This window comes from Zootoca vivipara, chromosome 12, assembly GCF_963506605.1.
Source record: "Zootoca vivipara chromosome 12, rZooViv1.1, whole genome shotgun sequence".
Classification (NCBI taxonomy): Eukaryota; Metazoa; Chordata; class Lepidosauria; order Squamata; family Lacertidae; genus Zootoca; species Zootoca vivipara.
The window spans coordinates 56,018,499-56,036,724 of NC_083287.1; the positions used below are offsets into that span (position 1 = coordinate 56,018,499).

Below are 18,226 nucleotides of genomic sequence, written 5' to 3' on the forward strand. Positions count from 1 at the left end.
GTCACTCAAAGAAAAAAGCAGTGTCCCCCCCCTCCCCAAAAAATGTTCCTGAGTATGCAAGTCAACAATTTCGCAGGTCCACTCTGCTTACATGACCCTTTCACTTGGTCCAGGTTAAGAGGCTAAGAGACCCCTTATCTTGCCAGCGGTTGTCAAGCTTATCAGGTCGCTTTAACTTTTGGCTCACCTCTTGGACAAGTTTGACAAGTCAGAGGATCAAGAGTTGTGAAGAAAGGAGGCTCAGCCTAAAATTTAGGGGAGGAGGAAAGCCACCTCTCACTTAATTGGGTTCAACTTTAAAAGGCAAGTCTGTGCTCCTTCTGCAAATGAAGCACAGATAGGGACAAACACACACACCCCGAAATCAATTCATTGACAACTTGTGGTGGGAAAGGGTCCCCAGCACCCCACCATAAGGAAGAAATGTCACCATCTCATTTTGTGCTCTGGACAGCTTAAAAACCATACTAAATAAAGGGGAAAGAAGTGTATGAAAGACTCTGTGATTTGAAAACAACAGAGGCTGTATGTACTTTTGTTACCAAAGAAAAATCTTTTTTTTAAACGTAGTTTTTTTTTAAAAAAAATCCAGAGTCAAGTTTGTTAAAACTGCAGCAGTTAATACCCACTGTGAATTACATCTGTCAGAATTATTCACATGCTGGTAGAGACTCTGCCCTGCTGCTGAAAAGCACTCACTGTGCAGTAAATGGCTTGCAACCCAACTGGGACTTGCTTCCATGTTTGTCAGACTTAACACACACAAACACACACAAACAGAGGAAGGAGTGATAAGTGATGTCTAAGAACAAGTGATACGAGGAAGTCTTGCAGCAGACAATGGTTTGCAACTCAAAAACAGAGCTTCCATTTACCTAGTCAGCTGCCTCTTCTCCAGCAACAGCCAATATCAAATGCAGAGGGTGATGTAAGAATTCTAGTAATGGACAACTGGGGAATAGCATGTACACATAGAAGAAGTTCCTGCATAATCCTCTGAGAGATGGAGGCAGATTCTGGGCATCCAGTAAGTCAAGCACAAATAGCGGGTTGCCGGGACAGCATTGGACCAGTGCTTCTGCCTCTGGCATTCTTCAGAGCAAAATTCATGGTGCCGTTACTGCTTAGAGCGAACCTATGGAAGAAACCGGTACTTCCCAGTTCATCCGGCATTAAGCCAAAGGATAGGCATTGTTCCATTTTTAAAGGTTATACTCTGCCTTATCCTTGAGTCAGCTGACATGCCACTTTGTAGAAGCAGAGATAGCTAAGGTGGCACACCTAGCAGATATTGTCACTCTCCTGGCAGCCCAGGACAGCCAATGCTCAGGAGTGATGGAGACATTTTGGTCCAGCAGGGCCTCCCCCCTGCTGTAAATTATCACTCAAAGCAAAGCATGGAGAAGATATAAAAATTACTCAGACCCCAACACCAATATCTGAAGAGTAACACCAGTTATAATTTATCTCCTGCCATTCTAGTGTCCATGCTGCCCTAATGAGCTGGTGAATTCTGTAAACTTGCTGCACAAAGTGGAATTTGTTCCATTTCCCCCCGCATGGCACTAACAGAGAAGGGCCACAGCTCTGTCGCAGAGCATGTGCCCTGTGTGAACTATGCCCGGGATTCAGTCCCTGGTATCTCCAGGTAGGGCTGTCAAAAACCCTGCCAGTGAGTGTACGTCAGTGGTGGCCAAACTTGGCCCTCCAGCTGTTTTGAGACTACAACTCCCATCATCCCTAGCTAACAGGACTAGTGGTCAGGGATGATGGGAAATGTAGTCCCAAAACAGCTGGAGGTTATACTAAGATAGATGGACAGATGGTCTGACTCAGCATAAAGCAGCTTCCCATGTTCCTGGAAGCATTCTCGGGCACTCCAGCTGGAGCCCATGTCCATCCAAAAGACCTTTCCCCCTTCCGGCAGCCATGGCTCATTTTAGCCCAAAATCGTAAGTTTAGAACTATGAGGCTGGGGATTCAAATCCCAGGTGCCTCAGATAAAGTTCTGGACTCTGCATTATGATTATGGTCACTAGTCCAAATGCTGTGGCAATGTCTGCCCAGGTGGCTGCACCTCTGGGGAGGGTCCATAGCACAGAACATGGATAATGGCAATATCCAATTCTTGCCATTCTCCAGGCATCCTCCAGTGGTGCTTATTTTTAGTACATTTATATAGCACTTCAATGTTGGGATTGCCAAGATATATCTATAAGTAGCAAAGAGCCCCATAAGGTAGGCCAGTATTTTGGAATGTTTGTGACTGGACTATCACCACACGCAGGGCTTCACAACAAAAGCACGATGGAAAAGGAAATTGCGAAATCCCATTAAGTCGTTTTTGCTGTATTCTTCATTGTAAAAATTGGTGCTTGACAGCTGAATGATATCACTTCCTCAGAACAATCCTGAGAGGCAGGTTAATAATCAGCAGCGCAGCAAGCTTGCTCCCCAAGAGCCCTTGGGCTTTGTATCCGCATCTTCCAACATCCAGCACCAGCCTTCTTCCTCAGTCTCCCACAGGTTAAATTGAGCTTCCTTCTGCTATCATATCGGAGGAACTCCCTTTTCCCTTCAGGATTTGGGCGTTCAGCTGCACACAAGCTGTCATTGTAAGGCTTACAAAAGAAGGTTAACCAACGGCATTCCACAGCGCTTGCAAAACTACACATTCTTTCCAAATGGATGCATACTGAAAATCTGCAGAGCAATGACATAATGCAAGATTGCAGGTCCATTTTAATTGACCCGCCAATGCCACACTCTCAGTTGATGCGGAACAATTATGTACAAGTGGCTTGTTTATTCAAAGCACCCCAGAGGCTGCATTCAGGGCACACACACCTCTAGGATGATCAGGCCTGGAAATTAAATCCCACCACCATCACAGGAGGAGTTTATTATGCAAAACTTTGCCAGGAGCTCACACCACGGTGTGTGTAGGCCTGTCCTTAAGCGAATTCCAGAAATTTGAAACTTGAAATTAAGTTGGAGGGAGAAGCAAGTAAGCCAGCCTTTGAAAATGCTCTTAGTGCAGATATCAAAGCTGGCAAATCCAGTCATTTATCAATTGCACCAATGCAAGCTACTAACAGGGTCACCCCAGGACAAAACATGTAATCCCCGCTCCCCACTCTGCCACATGACCCTGCTCGGCCTGCAGGTTGGCTGCACCCGATTCCAAGGAGTTTTACACAAGAGGATTCCCCTTTTCAACAAGGAACAGCCAGATGCTTCTGTGGATGAAGTCAACAGCCTTCCCTGTTACCTGTTCCCAAGCACCTAGTGGTCTCTGCATATGGAAATGCATTTCATTGTTGTTACTGTTATTATATTTATTTAAATTCCACCTTCTTCCCAGCACACCTGCACCTGAAAGTACCCAACATATGACCAGAGGATGCTCGCGAAAGCCTTGAAGGTCAGGGCAAAAAAGAGAGAAATGCCTAGTTTCTATTGGAAGCCTCAGACCTCACAAACTTTGTTTCCTCCACCTTTAAAATGGTAACATGACATGGTTGTTGTATTTTGCACATCACCCTTGCAGGGCACTTCACAGGAGTTATTAGCTGTCAGCCACCTTCTTTACGACAGTCACCTACAGATTATAACAAAAAAAAAAAAAACAGCAAAATGTACCTGACTGCATGCCTAGAGGCAACAGTTCAATATAGACAACCAGGAAAATTACTCCTGACAAATGAATTGTGCATTTAAACAAACAGAAGCCCAGCTCACATGCTGTGGTAAACCACAATTCAGGGGCAGGCATGTTACTCTCCAAATGTTGCTGCGATACAACAGCCGCATGCAAACAGAGCCTGCAAATCGAAGGATTCAATACTATGAAAGAAAAACTGAAGAAATCATCACTCCTGCTTAAAAGGGGCAAATTAAGTCTGTATTACTAAGATTACTGCACTTCAGGGGTGAGGAAACCTCAGGTCAGGGGAAGAATGTGCCTCCCCCAGTCCCCTCTCATTCTCCCCAGGCCACACCTCCCACCAGTCCTACCCCACACCTTTCTTGCATGCTTTTACCAGGTTGTAATGCATCCTGGAACTGAGATGCTGACTCTTCCTTGCCTGGAGAAGGGAGAGATTTGGGGTGTGGAGGGTGCAGAGGAAACATCTGGCTTCTGTGTGGCTGGGATTTAGTCTAGGCGAAAGTCATTCCGCTCCGCCCCCCCCCCCGCCCCTGTCCGTGTCCCTTGGCTGAAAAAGGTTTCCCAGCCCCATTGTAACAAGCAGCGTTTTTTATTTTTTTAAAAAAACACATAACACATAGAATGAATCAAACTATTCCACATTAAACAACTTAAAAAGAAAGTTCTCCTTTAAAAAAAAAGCTTCACATATACTGCACCAGATTTTTGGTCTTGTTAAATTGCAGGATCAACAACTTCCATTTAGCTGAACGAGCTGCTTTGCAAAATGAGGCAGCTCCAGTCGATTCCACGGCACAAACAGTGCTTCATCCCTCCCAGACAATACAAAAACTGTCTTGGAAATATGACCTAATCCTATGCCAGAAAGGACAGCCTGCCCTTCCACCCACCAAGATCCCACTCCAGATGAATAATGCATCTTATTACAGCAGCCACAGCACAGAAAGCAGCATTTAAGACTAACAGATATCATTAAAACCTTTTCCTAAATTCAGTTTCTGGCTCTGGCTGGCCAGCTTTGCGATTGCAGCCCTAATGCACTCTGTCTGAAACTAGAAATCTCCAGAGATGCCCAATGACTCCTCAGCCTAGACCCACCCAATTCAGCAGGGCCCAGCTAGCGATGGCCTTCCCAGCACTGAAATGCCATACTGGCTTCACCCAAGTGACTATTGTGGGCGTCAAAATATTCAAGGCACCAACCATCAGCTGATTCCATATCCCAGTGTGCCACAAGTAGCCTCTGGCTTCACAAGCCCCAAAGAGAATCAAAGGGCCATTGATGGGAGCTGAGCAGTCTGCTGAAAGTGCTGTAATTTCTGTATATATCGCATAAGCAGACAACAATCCTATTTAAAAACAACAGTCTCGTATTCTTCGCATTTTAAAATGTAATTAAGGCAAGACCAAGAAGAACAGGCAACCTGTAATAATTAAATATGCCTGTAGGCAGCTCCATGGTGGTTTGGTTTTTTGCAGCTGGGTTGGTCCTCATTTTCTTCCCCCTGGATGCATTTTCCATGGAGAAAATGCAACCAGGTACTTGAATATGAATACCATGCAAACAACGTGAGACAAGCAAGTACCAACAGCGTTGGGGAAATCCCAGGAGTCACGAGCATGCAGCCATTTAATTACTGAAAGCTGGTGCCCAGGAGTTTGGGCTGGGGAAGATGGAAGCTGAAGACTAAAGTATGTGGAGTGCAGCAGAGTCCATTTTATGCCCAGGTGAAAATGTGTCCCACCTTCCTAAGTTCTGAGCAGGATATACGTACTATGGAACTGCTTTGTATATGCTTTGTGTACTCTTAATCTGTTTTTTATTATGCGGTCTTTGCCATTTTCTGGTTCTCACCGATTTTAGCTGTTTTCATCCTGTATTGGATGGCATCCAACGTTAGCCTTGCTCAGAGTAGACACACTGAAATTGATGGACATTGGCTACCTTGGGTACATTCATTTCAGCTGGATCTACTCGACAAATCTAGTCAGATACAGCTGTCTATTTTGAAACTGTTTTAGCATTTTAGTAAACAACAACACCAGGTGGAAGTTAACTCCACACCCTAATTCAAGGCCGCACCTGAGCTACGCCCTTTATGCCACCTACTCTATGTATACTTCAAACTCAGCCAGTAATCAGCTGTTTTCATTTTTAAAAATATTACAATGATTCTTTGCTGCCTCCAACCAAGGGTACACCTAACTGCATCTGTATTCATATAAGGGTACATAAAAATCAATGATTTTTTAAAAAAAATAAATAAATCTGATTTTATTTTAATTGATTTTTTTATTTAAATTGGATTTTTAAAATAAAATGCTTTTGGAGGAAAAATCTTTCTAAAGATAGTTTTCTATTAAGTTACATTATAGTCCAAAGGCTGTTCATCATGAAATAAAGATTTGTTTTAAGTTTTTCATGTGTGTTAAAACATTTTTTAAAAATGTTTAACCACATCAGTTAACAAACATAGATGCATATGGCATAATGTTATTGTTTTAGTTAAATAGTTTAAATTGTTATTAAGGAAATGATTATTTTTCTCCTTCCAATAAAGTACAGCAGAAAAGTTGTCCAAATATAAAGTTATTAAACCTCACAATAATGTCATAATTATCTGTCTATGTATTTCTAATAGTGTAACCAAATCAGTAATTTTTGATATAACTGTAAAAACTATTCTGAAATTTTACTATTCCAAAAATGAAACCTTCCTCTAGTTGTAATTGCAGTATTAAGATGATACCAGCAAGAATGAGTCTTTCTGTAAAAAAATGATTTAAATCAAGTCTTACTGACTAGTGATTTAAATCGTGATTTAAATTGATTTGATTTAAATTAAATCCACCCTGATTCATATGGCATTTAGCTTGATCCCGTGCAGAATGCAGCCATTTTGGAGGAAGGGCTTGAAGTTCTTTTACGGACATTTTCTTTAAATAAGGTACTTTCGGAGCTGCAAAGGGCCAGGAATGAATTCCTCCCATGACTGCAGACTTTGCTGTTCATTTTGCTGACCTTTCCTACCCACAGACACATCCTACCCCATTAGCAAACCTACGGGAAGCCTGAAAGCTTTCTTGCGTGACAGGATGACAGGAACAAGATGACGGTAAGAGCTCTGAAGGCCACACAGAGTTGAGGTCTTCACAATTTATTTCCTTCGCCTGCACAAATTTCTGGATCCACCTATCCAAGCAAGGAAGAATCCAGGCCAGTAGTGTAGAGTCCTGGTTAAGAGGACAGAGTTCTAGGTCACAAGGGCCTGATTCAAGCATCACTCAAAGCCAGTGTTCGAAATTAGCCAGGCGCCAGGCGCATTTTGCAACTGGCACAGGTCCAATTTCAACCACAAGGAGATCTCTGGGTACCAGGTTAGTGACAGACATTTCCACTTGGCTGGCCCCTCCAACTTTCTTAAGCAGGTAATCAGAGCTTGTTTATTGCATTTATATCCCAACTTTTTCTCCAAGGAGTACATGGTTCACTTCCCTCTTCGATTTATCATGTTTTTAATATTCTATTGGAAGCCGCCCAGAGTGGCTGGGGAAACCCAGTCAGATGGGCAGGGTATGAATAATAAATTTTATTTATTTATCTATTAATCAATCCCTACAATGACCCTGTGAGGTAGGTTAAGAGACTAGGACTGACTCCATGGTCACCCAAAGAGCTTCAGGACTGAGTGGGGATTTGAACCCTCATCTACCAAGTCATAGTATGACACTCTAACCACTACACTACACTGGCTTTCGAGAGAACTTCTGCTATGGAGCAGCTCTATAAATTAAGTAAGCACATCGATATGGGGAAAGCAAAATGCCGCTTAAGAGAAGGATCTGAAATATTTTCCTTGAAGTTTGAATGTGTTTTATTCTGGATTGTTTTATTAGATGTTCTAATGTGTTGTAAACAGCTTTGAGATTTTTTTTCCCTTTAAAATATAAAGCGGTATAGAAATGAAATGAATAAAAATAAATCCCACCTCAGGGGGGGGGGGTGGCGCCTAGACATTCTGTTGTGGCGACCATAGTCCAGGTTTGAGGTCGCATTTGGTGATTAGCTTATATACCTGAGCTTCTAACACTGCCTAAAGCATGAAGCTGAGTCTTAGGTGAGCTAAAGGTTACAGATAATGTAGGGAAAGCAATCTGAGCACTTTTCTGAAGTGCTGTATAGGTAGTAGAATTTGTATTTAACTTTTGCTTATCTCCCAACTAAAGGCCAGAGTTCCACCCTGTCATTCCGCTGAGGAGCATCCCCTGGCGTCTGCTGAAGCCCTGCATGCTCTCCATGGCAGGCTGGCTTTGAGTAGCAACAACAGATGCAGCCTGCCCTTCACAGCGAGGGACCTTTAAGAAGCCCAAGCTGTTCTGTCCAGCCAAGCTGCTCCACAAGACCCCCCAAGCATACTTCACTTTACTGCTCTGCATGCCAATCTTTTACCATGGTATGATCCTTGCATCAGCCACCCCGACATCAAATCCCAAGTCTACCACCGAAAGTCTGGAGGAATTTCTCCCAACGTGCATACAGAAGAGCAGGCACAGCACCATATATGCAGCACAAACTTTGGGGCACAGATCACCCCTGTGACTCCAAGCTGCAGGCTGGCAAAGCTGAGAAAAATGTGTCGAAAGGCCTTGCCCTGCCCAGCACGGGGTGGCTGGGAGCCAAAACCTCCCTCCTGCCATGTGCCAGCAGCTGGGGAGCAAGCCAGTTCAAGGGAAAGGGCCTACCTTTTAATTTATTTAAAATATTTGTACCCCACCTCTTACCTGCAAGGGTTTCCAAGGTCGCTCACCAGTATAACAACAGAACACTCTGTAAAACACAGGGCGCCAGCAAATAATACTTCAGATTTCCAACTGAACCTTCCAGGTTATAGAAGCAACATCACGCCACACTCAACAGAGTGTTAGAAACTTAAGTTATAGAAGCTAGGTGCCCAATGGCTCCTTAAACCAAGGTTGCAGTTGGCAAAGCGGAATGTCTAGTTGCCATTTTGGAGCAAGACGGCTCAAGTGTCATATTTTGTCAAATGATGGACTGTGTTTGTTTGTCAGTTAAACATCTGGCTAGTTCAGAGGACAACCTATGCGGCTTGGGACCCTCGTACCTACGGGACCGCCTCTCCTGGTATGCCCCACGGAGGACCTTAAGGTCCACAAACAACAATACTCTGGAGATCCCGAGCCATAAGGTGGCTAGATTGGCCTCTACTAGAGCCAGGGCCTTTTCAGTATTGGCCCCAACTTGGTGGAATGCTCTTTCCCAGGAGACCAGGGCCCTGCGGGATTTGTCATCTTTCCGCAGGGCCTGCCAGACAGAGCTGTTCCGCCTGGCCTTTGGGTTGGACTTAGTCTGACCCCTGTGTTTTCCTCCCTCATGGCCTGGATTTATGGACTACTTGAAATGAGGCTGCAGTTTAAATTTTAAATTTTAATACTGTATTTTAATCTGTATTTTAATTAATTGTTTTTATGTTTTATTGTGGTTTTGTTGGTGTGAGCCGCCCTGAGCCCGGTTTTTGACTGAGGAGGGCGAGGTATAAATAAATTATTATTATTATTATTATTATTATTATTATTATTATTATTATTATTATTATTATTACCTTGAGCTAGGTTAAAGAAGAAAAGTCACTTGATTCAGTCCACATCTATACTGGCCTATTCCGAACTCTCTTAATGGTGACTGCTCCTGCTCATATATTATTCTCATAGAGCAGCATGGCAACAAATACGTACACTTTCACCTCATCATTTCTTGGAATTTAAATTTACATATTTTCATTTATTTATCTTTGTAGCTGCTACAAATATGGACAGGCTAATCTCCATACCTAAAAGCAAAAAAACCGGGGGTGTTTATTTCTTCCAGCAATGATCATCTGAAACCCTACAAAAAATCAGCAAGAGCAACAGATTGTTACAAAACATGATAGTTATTTCAAAAGTATTCTATGACAACATGCTGACACATTTGGGTATCCAGGCTATGACTGGTCAGATCAACATATGAAGGAAAAGTCCAAGTCAGAGTTCCCATCTGGACTCCCAAGTTTGATATCCAGCAATTAATTATTCATCCCTGGCTTTTGATTAAAGCTATAAAAAGCCAAACTCAATGCACCAACATCCCGTAAAAAGCCATTAGGTTTCTTGTAATGCAAAGAGCTGTGCCAACTGTGCCTGATTAAATGTGCCTTGACAGATTTACTCACAGGCTGATTGGTGGTTTCGCTTAAATCATAAAATCTGTCATATTCCTATCAGGAGTTTAGAATTTTACTGTACTGCACTCGAAGGATAGCTCTTCACTGGGCCTTCCACCTTGGCCTTGCTCTGGTGCTGTGAATGCAGCTCAAACGTAGATCATGTGCAGAAATTTCAGAACAGCTTTCTTCTCATTAGGATGGACAAAGGCAATTTGGGATGTGTGGGATACTAAAGAGCAGGGATAGGGACCCTGTAGCCCTCCAGATGTTGCTGGACTCCTTGATCATGCTGGCTGAGGCTGATCATCATTTGCAAAGCCACATGTTCCCCATTCCTGCTGGAGAGTTTGGGCTTCAGGCCCATCTGCTTTCTTATAGGAAAAAGGTAACCACCAAAATAACCACAATATTTGAGACTTCAGCTATTAAGTACAGGGTTGATCACAGAAATGAAAGCTGTCAGCATTCTCCACTGTGCCAGAAGCATTATTAAACCCATCTGTTTAAACCAGTGTTTGAAAAGAGATTGGTAATAAATGAGTAGGGAGTTACTTTGGGCAAGTGAGACTTTGATCCAGGACCCAATAAAACCATCGGATTCCGAAAAGCTGCATTTAACTCAGCTGAAGCTGTGCCACCATGAGGCGTGACTTCCTGCAACAGAGTGGAAGGGCTGGATGTGAAGGCTACAATTTGCCTGCTTTCAGCACATAAACTGCATCTTGCCTATGTTTGCTCCTAATAGAATCTCAAGAGCTCTCACTGAACGGCTATGTACTGTAAAATGAAAACAAATAGCTATCCTAGAACATGGGTAGGCAAGCTAAGGCCCAGGGGCCGGATCCAGCCCAATCACCTTCTAAATCCAGCCCGCGGACAGACTGGGAATCAGTGAGTTTTTGCATGAGTAGAATGTTCCCTTTTATTTAAAATGCTTCTCTGGGTCATTTGTGGGACATGGGAATTTGTTCATTTTTATATATATTTTTCAAAATATAGTTGCCTCCCCCCAAAGTCTGAGGGACAGTGGACCAGCCCACTGCTGAAAAAGTGGACCAGCCCCCTGCCAAAAAAGTTTGCTGACCCCTGTCCTAGAACTCCTACATGCTTGCCATCATCCCCCAAAGCAAAAGTATATCACTAAAAGTACTAAAAGTATGTCACTACTATACTTTGCAAAGTGTTCCGATTCAGCCTAGGCAATCTCCAAACCAGCTTTTCCCCAACTCTGCACTCTCCACATGTTTTCGACGACAACTCCCATCAAGCTGGGAAAGGCTGCTGCAGCAGAAACAAGGATGCCTTCTTGCCTGGCTGTAGGCCAGATACACGCTATGCCCGATGAAGCACAACTCGAAAGAGTGCACACCTTTAAACTACTGGTCCTACGCATCTTTTTCTGTGGTATGAAGCAGTTGCCAAGAGAAGTTGCCCAGGGGCAGCAAGCGTTCTGACTTCCTTCTGAAAAACCACCACCATCCATGTGGGAGGCAGCATCCAAATATTAGGATTATATCAATTCATCTGTTTAGCAGCAATAGTCAGATTCCCAGTATGGATTGAATAATTTCTGCCTTTGGTTTGCTGCCAAGGTAAACACAGGAGCAGTGACAGTCCCGCCTGGCTAACCAAAACTTAATTATGGTTGTTTCAGATTGAAGGCGCCCATCTGCTTGAATATCAACAGACCACAGAGATCTATCAAGGCCTCCATTGCATATCTGATGCCATGCAGCTGATTAACCTCTGAAATTAGAGGGTTGTTGCCACCCTGCTCTGTTAATCGGGTTCGGCTGATTGGAGTAGTTTCAAAAAAAGAAGTCCTGAATAGACTCGCTGGGTTGGAACTGGGTGGTGGCAATGGAGGAGGAGGAGGAGGACAGATATACCGACAATACAATGACATGAATCGGAAGAGAGTCCATAAATCACAAACTAAATTGGATCTGGATTCTGCAAGTCATGGGGCATAAATAACACTGGACAATAAAAGCAAAGGCAGGAGCCCAAGACGGGATCTGCCAAGGAGTGCCAAAAAGAAGCAATAAACAGAACATTCACGAGCCATAATGGCCAGTGTAGACATTTAACAATGGTTGTAAAATCCTTCAAGCCACCAGCAAAAGGCTTGCCAACTGTTTACTAGCAGAGAATACAAAGGGCCCAAACATACAATGACAGCAACAGCAGAACAGCAATTGCAACAGGTCCCTTGTAGGTCTACAAATGCCTCGTGTACGTAAACACTTCTGACAATGGCTGGCATGCCATGTGCCACATCAACATAGGCTACAGATATCACTGTTTCGAGTTGTTTCTCCGCAGCAGGAGATCAAGGTGTCTTAGAGCCCAGCACTGCATGCCCAGGACAAGCAAGAATCCTTCCAAGGTCTGGAAGAGACTTCTGTTACCCAATATCCTTTACCTCAGGCTTATGAAGAGCCACTGATCACCTATGGCGAGTAAGAATAGTCTCCAGGTAAACTTTCATAAACAGGAATAGAACCTCTTTTCTTTTCACTCTGAGGCCACGAATGTGCGGCAAGTTATTAGCAGAGATACGAGGGGGCAATCTGATTTTGTATGATCTACAAACCTGGTGCAATCTATTCACAAGGCAATTTTAACTAGAGATACCAGAAATCCAGGACCTTCTACAACTTCTGTGCAATACTATGGTTGTGCTGAAGAGGCAGCCCAATGTTTGGTGGGATTATGGGGAGAGGGGGCCACATAGGTTGACTAATCTAGCCAGGAGCTGCCCAAGAATGTAAGGAGAGCTTGACACCAGCATATTTTGACTTAAATCAAACCACATCCAGAAGCAAAACCACAACTACACCACACATAGCACAAAAGCAGTGCAGGGGAATGAACAGAAAGCTGCAACTGGACCAACACAACCTGAATGAGACCTCAAAGGTCATCTAGTCAAAACTCTCTGCCAATGCTGGAAATTCATTGCTACAGCATCCCCAATATCGGGTCAAGCATCGAAAAACCTCTCATGAAGCACGGCACAGCACCTTCAAAGATTGTCTACTCTGCCATCAAATAATTCATGCAACAGGACGTTCTTTGGTGGAAATCCTTTTTCTTGTAATCTGAACCTGCTGGTCCAGACCCTCTGCTCTAGAGCAACAGAAAACAAATTTATCCCACCATGCATGTGACTATGAATATGCACATATTTGAAAATGGTCATCATGTCACACCTTAAATCATCCCCATATCCGGGCTAACCCAACTCTTTCTCATTGGATTTGCTCTCCAAGCCCTCACCATTTTTGCCACCCTCTTCTAGACATTCCAGACAGCAGAGTGACTTACTCTTCCTGACCACCTTGTTTCTCCTCCCTGTGTGAGCACAAGTGGCTTTTGAGATGACAAACTGCATAGCTAATTCAGTAAGAGCCACATACCTGCCCTGCAAGGTAAGCTACACCCTGATTTAAAAATATCCTAGAATTTCAATCTGCAGACTGATCTGTGACAATCTTCCATGATTCTCGGTTGCAGAAGCCTTTTTAGGTCTGCATAGGTCTCTCCCTTTGTTCCTCTTTCACTTACTCTATCAGTGGTTCCCAACAGGTGGTCCGGGGACCCCCAGGGGTCCGCGAGCTATGCCAGAGGGGTCCGCAAGATGCTCTTAGAATAAATAATATATTAAATATATTTCGTATGATAACAGATTTTTTGTTTTGGCCGCTTCCTGCATGAGCAGAGTCTAGCGCAAAACTAGAATTAGATAGAGGCAGTAGTTCTGCTGTATGCCGTTAGGTGGCGCTTTACAAACACTACTGTTTTGCAAAGAGGCAGCGCGCACATTCTACTAACGCTCACCTCCCCAAGATGCTTTGCGCGCGTCAGCTTCATTTGTGCGCTACTGCGCAGGTACCCTGTCTTCTCCATTCCCCTCCCTCCTCCCTGGCGCGCGCTGCCTCTTTGCAAAATAGTGTTTGTAAACAAAGCGTTGTTTTTCGCGGAAGCTACAGTTCGCGTAGTTAAAAATGGACCGTTGGTTAAAAAGTGGTTCGTTAAAATGACAAAGGCCTACAGATGAAGAGGAAGAACTGTAAAAAACGTATAAATATAAAATATCAAAAGACTCTTAATTTGGCTCTCACTTTTTAATTTTAGGATTAGTAATTAATGGGGGTCCTTGTCACAATAGCGGCTCGATGAGGGGTCCTCGAGAAAATTTTGTTGAGAACCCCTGCTCTATGTAACTGTCATCTAAATAATCTTTTCTCGTTTCCCTTCAACCATATCATGAACTAGTCCCTCTCCCATTGTATTGACATACACCTGAGATAATATTTTCTTTTCTTTTTCTCTTAAGTGATCAGAGGAGGAATTTGACTGTTGTGAAGAACACAGAAAGAAGAAACGCCATGGCACACCTGTAGCAGAAAAAACAGGCACATTCCTCTGCCCCAGCTGCAGCAAAACATGCCTCTCCCGCATCAGTCTCTGCAGCCACAGCAGACACTAGAACGTTCCAATGTTTTGATTTTATCCCCAACGGTGCACTCTTCCATTGTCTTCCAAGTCAGACAGATACAAACAACTGAAAAGACAACCACTTGAAGCACATTTTAACTTGTGCTTAACACTCCCCGAGCCACTGAGGTGAGACAGGCTATGAAATAAATAAATAAAAACAAATAACCAAGATGACTCTATATCCAACACTGATGTTTTTAAAAAGTGCTTTTAATGCTTCACTGCAGAGAAAATAAAGAGCAAAGGGATGCTTTGCATCCGTGGCCCAGAACAAATTATAAGTCTTTATAACAAACCTTGCTATAAACAAAAGTTTGTCTCGGTAGGTTTTGGTGCTTCTCACTCACTACAAACTCTGGCTTTTAAGCAATCCTGCAAAATGGAGAGCTCTGTGTCATGCACTGAGGAGGCAGAGTTGGGAAAGCAATGTAAGCAAGAGGACAGCTGGGGGGGGTAGTGGGGGGAAACCACGAGGCAGAAGAGTTAGAGAGTACGGAAGTTTCAGGGTCCAGGACCCCAAGTGCTGCAGTGCCTTGAAGACCATTAAGCCTTGGGGGTACCACAGCTCTCTGCCCTTTCACTGCTTCAGACAAACACAGCTACCCTTCTGGAATTTTAATTTTAAGAGGCTCTCTAGCGAAAAGTGAATGTGGCAATGACAAAGCAGGCAGGCAGGCTTGGTATGCACTTGAAGGCGGGGGGGGGGGGTGTGGATTCGTTCAGCAAGAGGCCCCTTCCTACCCAAGAACAGCAGGGCCCTATGTCTAAACTTACCCGAGGCAGCGTCGCACTCATACCACACTCATTTAATACTTAAAATATGACAACTGTTCCTTCTAAATCGGTGCACCCAGCTTGAAGCTAGGCCCGATTTATAAAAATAGCTTGCCGCTCAGATCCCTTGTGCCGATGACTGGGCAGAGTTACTGTATAGGCCGGCCGTGCCTCTGCTGCTGCATCCACGCAGCTCACCACACCCATCCCCTCGAGCAGCGGTTCTGCGATCGCTTATCCTGGCTGCGTTGCTGGATTACAGCACAAAATATCCCCTGATGCAATGCTAGAACCATCCCTGTAAAAGCTGGGAAGGAGACCAGCCAGTCATAGCTGCAGAAAGGCAACAGCAGATGAGGAACCACGTAACCAGGAAGGGGGAGACGGAGAAGAGGGAGAAATAGAGGCAGAAGTCTCCGTTCAGAAGCCAAGATGCAAAGGAGACAAAGGATTTCACTTAAAATCCAGGTCTTTGCAGACTTGCTACAGTTGAGAAGGAGGCAAGGGGGAGAAGAAAACCAGGAATTCTTTGCAGCACGCTGCACTACAGAGCTGCCACCCTCCAACCTGGCACTTTTAGACGTTAGCAGAACATGTCCTTGCCAGCACAGTTGTGGTGCCTGGAGATGATGGGAATTGTAGTCCAAATCATATTGAGGGCACCAGGTTGGGGACAAATGCTCTAGACCTTCAAACTTTATGCCTTTCCCCCGCCCAGTTTTCACTTCCTCTGGGATGACATAACTCAGGCATCTTCCCAAAACAGATGTCCTCCTAATTTAGTAAAGATGTTCCTCCCACCGCCCCTTTCTGCAAGTTTGCTGTTGTTTCTATTGCCAGCTATCATTATTGCAGCCCATCCCTGCCTTCCACCACTTAGAAGGCTGTTAATTAGCTGGCAGATCAACACCCCCTCCAAATGTTCCTGCTCTGTGAAGTTTTGCAAAATGCCTCCACCTTACAGGACTGCACCCAAAACAAAATAAATGGCATGCTGTTAGCATGCAAGCCAACATTCTGGAATATGGGAAGATGAAATGTTTGTGGAGTGGCCTAAACGGCAATTCTGAACACATGCCAAAGAAATGAAGTCGGTATGTTTTGGAGGAGGGACTTGAAAAAGGAAAACACTTGGAAGAGTAAAATGCAAAGTTTCTAGCTATGCCACCAAGAATTGCAACACACATTTAATGCAGCTACTGTATACACTCCAGACTCTCACAGATTACCTACATTATACACACTGGGTGGGATTCAGGCCTGACGCCCAGGATGAGGGAAAGGGCAAGAGAAAGGACTGACGATGTTATCAAGTTTCCAAGAGCTGCTGTCGCTTGGGAGGAAGCAGTAAACAGGAATTCCCCCCACTCCACCTTTCCCCAAAATGCTTGTGTTCTGCAACAGGGAGGGCTTTTGTTTGTTTGGAAAAAATGGGGAAGATGCATGATGCCCAAGACGCCCCCCCCCCCGACTGTCACCCACCGTTACTCCCACCACATTGGAAATGCTCCCTCTCGCAGCGATCGCTCCCATGCGCGCGCGCACAAATCCTGGGTACTTTCCAACTAGCACTGCAGACAGTCCACACCCACCCCGAGCGAGCGAGCGAGCGAGCGAGCGAGCAAGCCAGCCGCCTGCCGGACAACCCCGTCCCCGCGGCGGAGCCCCAGCCTCTCCACCCACCCACTCACCCTGCTTCCTCCCTTCCCTGCCTCCCAGCACGCGGCGGGGAGTCCCAGGGCCCCACTATGTGCACCCCGCACATACACCCCGGTTTCCTGCGCCCCACCCGCAAGGAGCGCCTCCCGGCTCCCCCTCCTCGGATCTGCCCGCCCACCCCTCCCCACATTCCGGCTCTCCGGGCTGAAGTCCGCCGCCCGCCACGCCGCAGATTCCTGGCAAACCCTCGCCCCGGCGCGCACATGCCCAGCCCTTGCTTAGCTCTCCGTGGCCTGGCAGCTGCAGACCTCAGAGTCAGGGGCCCAGGAAGGGAGGGATGGCGCGACCCCCAACACACCCTGACCCAGAACTGCACCCCCAAAGTTGCACGGAATTAACTGCCCAGTTGGCAATGCAAGGAGACCCCCCCACCTCGCGCGCGCCCTCCACTCCCCGTCCCTGAAAAGTGCCCGCCCCCCGGGGGGAACCACTCCTGGCCACCCCACTACCAACCCCACCCCACCCAAGGGACCCCCCATTGGCCCCGCCCTGTCCTCCCAAACCCTCCCCCTCTCCATGCTCCCCCCTCCTTGAAGGCACCCCAACTTAGCCCCTTCCTGCTTCCCTCCCCCCGCTTAACCCCTTCCTCTCCCCCCTTCCTCCCCACGGCCCCCCACCATTATACCCTTGCTGCTCCGCCCAAGCCCCGACCTCTCCTCTCCCCAAATTGCCCCCTCCCTAAGGAAACACCCCCACAACTTAACCCCTTCCTTCCTAGTGCACGGCGCCCCCCCCAAAGTCCAAGCACCCCTGCTGCCCCCCGGGGGGAACTCTCCCCAATTAACCCCTTCCTCCCCACTCCCAAGCCCTGACCCTCCCTCTCAAGGAGACCCTCAACCGACTGACCCCCTCCAGCCACTCGCGCCCCTTACCGAGCCAGGGGTGGGGTGGGGTGTCCGCCACCCGGCGAATGCGGTCCCTCCTGCGTCTGCCTTCGCCCGCCCGTCCCCTTCAGCGAGCCCGGCCGGGAGGAGGAGGAGGAAGGCAGGAAGAAGGCGGAGCGTGTGCACGAGCGAGAGAGCGAGAACGCGCGGGGCCGGGAAGGAGGAGGAGTGGCGGCCTCGGGGTGGGCGCCGCCTCAGCCGCCTCAGGACTCGCCCCACGCGCCTCCCTAGCTTGCTGGCGGGACGGAAGGCGGGAAGGCGGGATCCTCTTTCGTAGTCGGCCAATGGCGGCCCGCCTGCGCCCGCCCCGCAGCCAATGGCGCCGAGCGCGCGGCGGGAGGGGCGGGGACGGAGCAGGCGCGCGCGGCGGCAAAATGGAAAGGGAGCAAGTTTGGGAGGCGCGCGGGACAGTTGTTGTGAGGGGGGGGAGGGCGGGGCCGGCGCGAAGA

The 18,226-nt window shown here is 46.3% G+C and overlaps 1 protein-coding gene across 12 annotated transcripts in view; it reads right to left on the reverse strand.

The window, feature by feature from the left end:
- The window catches only part of LOC118091751 (serine/arginine repetitive matrix protein 2), a 198,911-nt gene extending 180,935 nt beyond the window's left edge, over window positions 1-17,976 (reverse strand). For 5 of the 12 annotated variants that reach the window (XM_060281014.1, XM_060281013.1, XM_060281015.1 and 2 more), the window contains exon 1: window positions 17,766-17,974. The gene's annotated coding sequence lies outside the window, so the exon portion shown is untranslated. Of the gene's footprint in view, window positions 1-15,174; window positions 16,629-17,765 lie in introns of those variants that run through there. The other 7 variants (XM_060281017.1, XM_060281024.1, XM_060281022.1 and 4 more) reach the window with 3 other exon arrangements.
- Window positions 17,977-18,226: the final 250 nt, after the last annotated feature.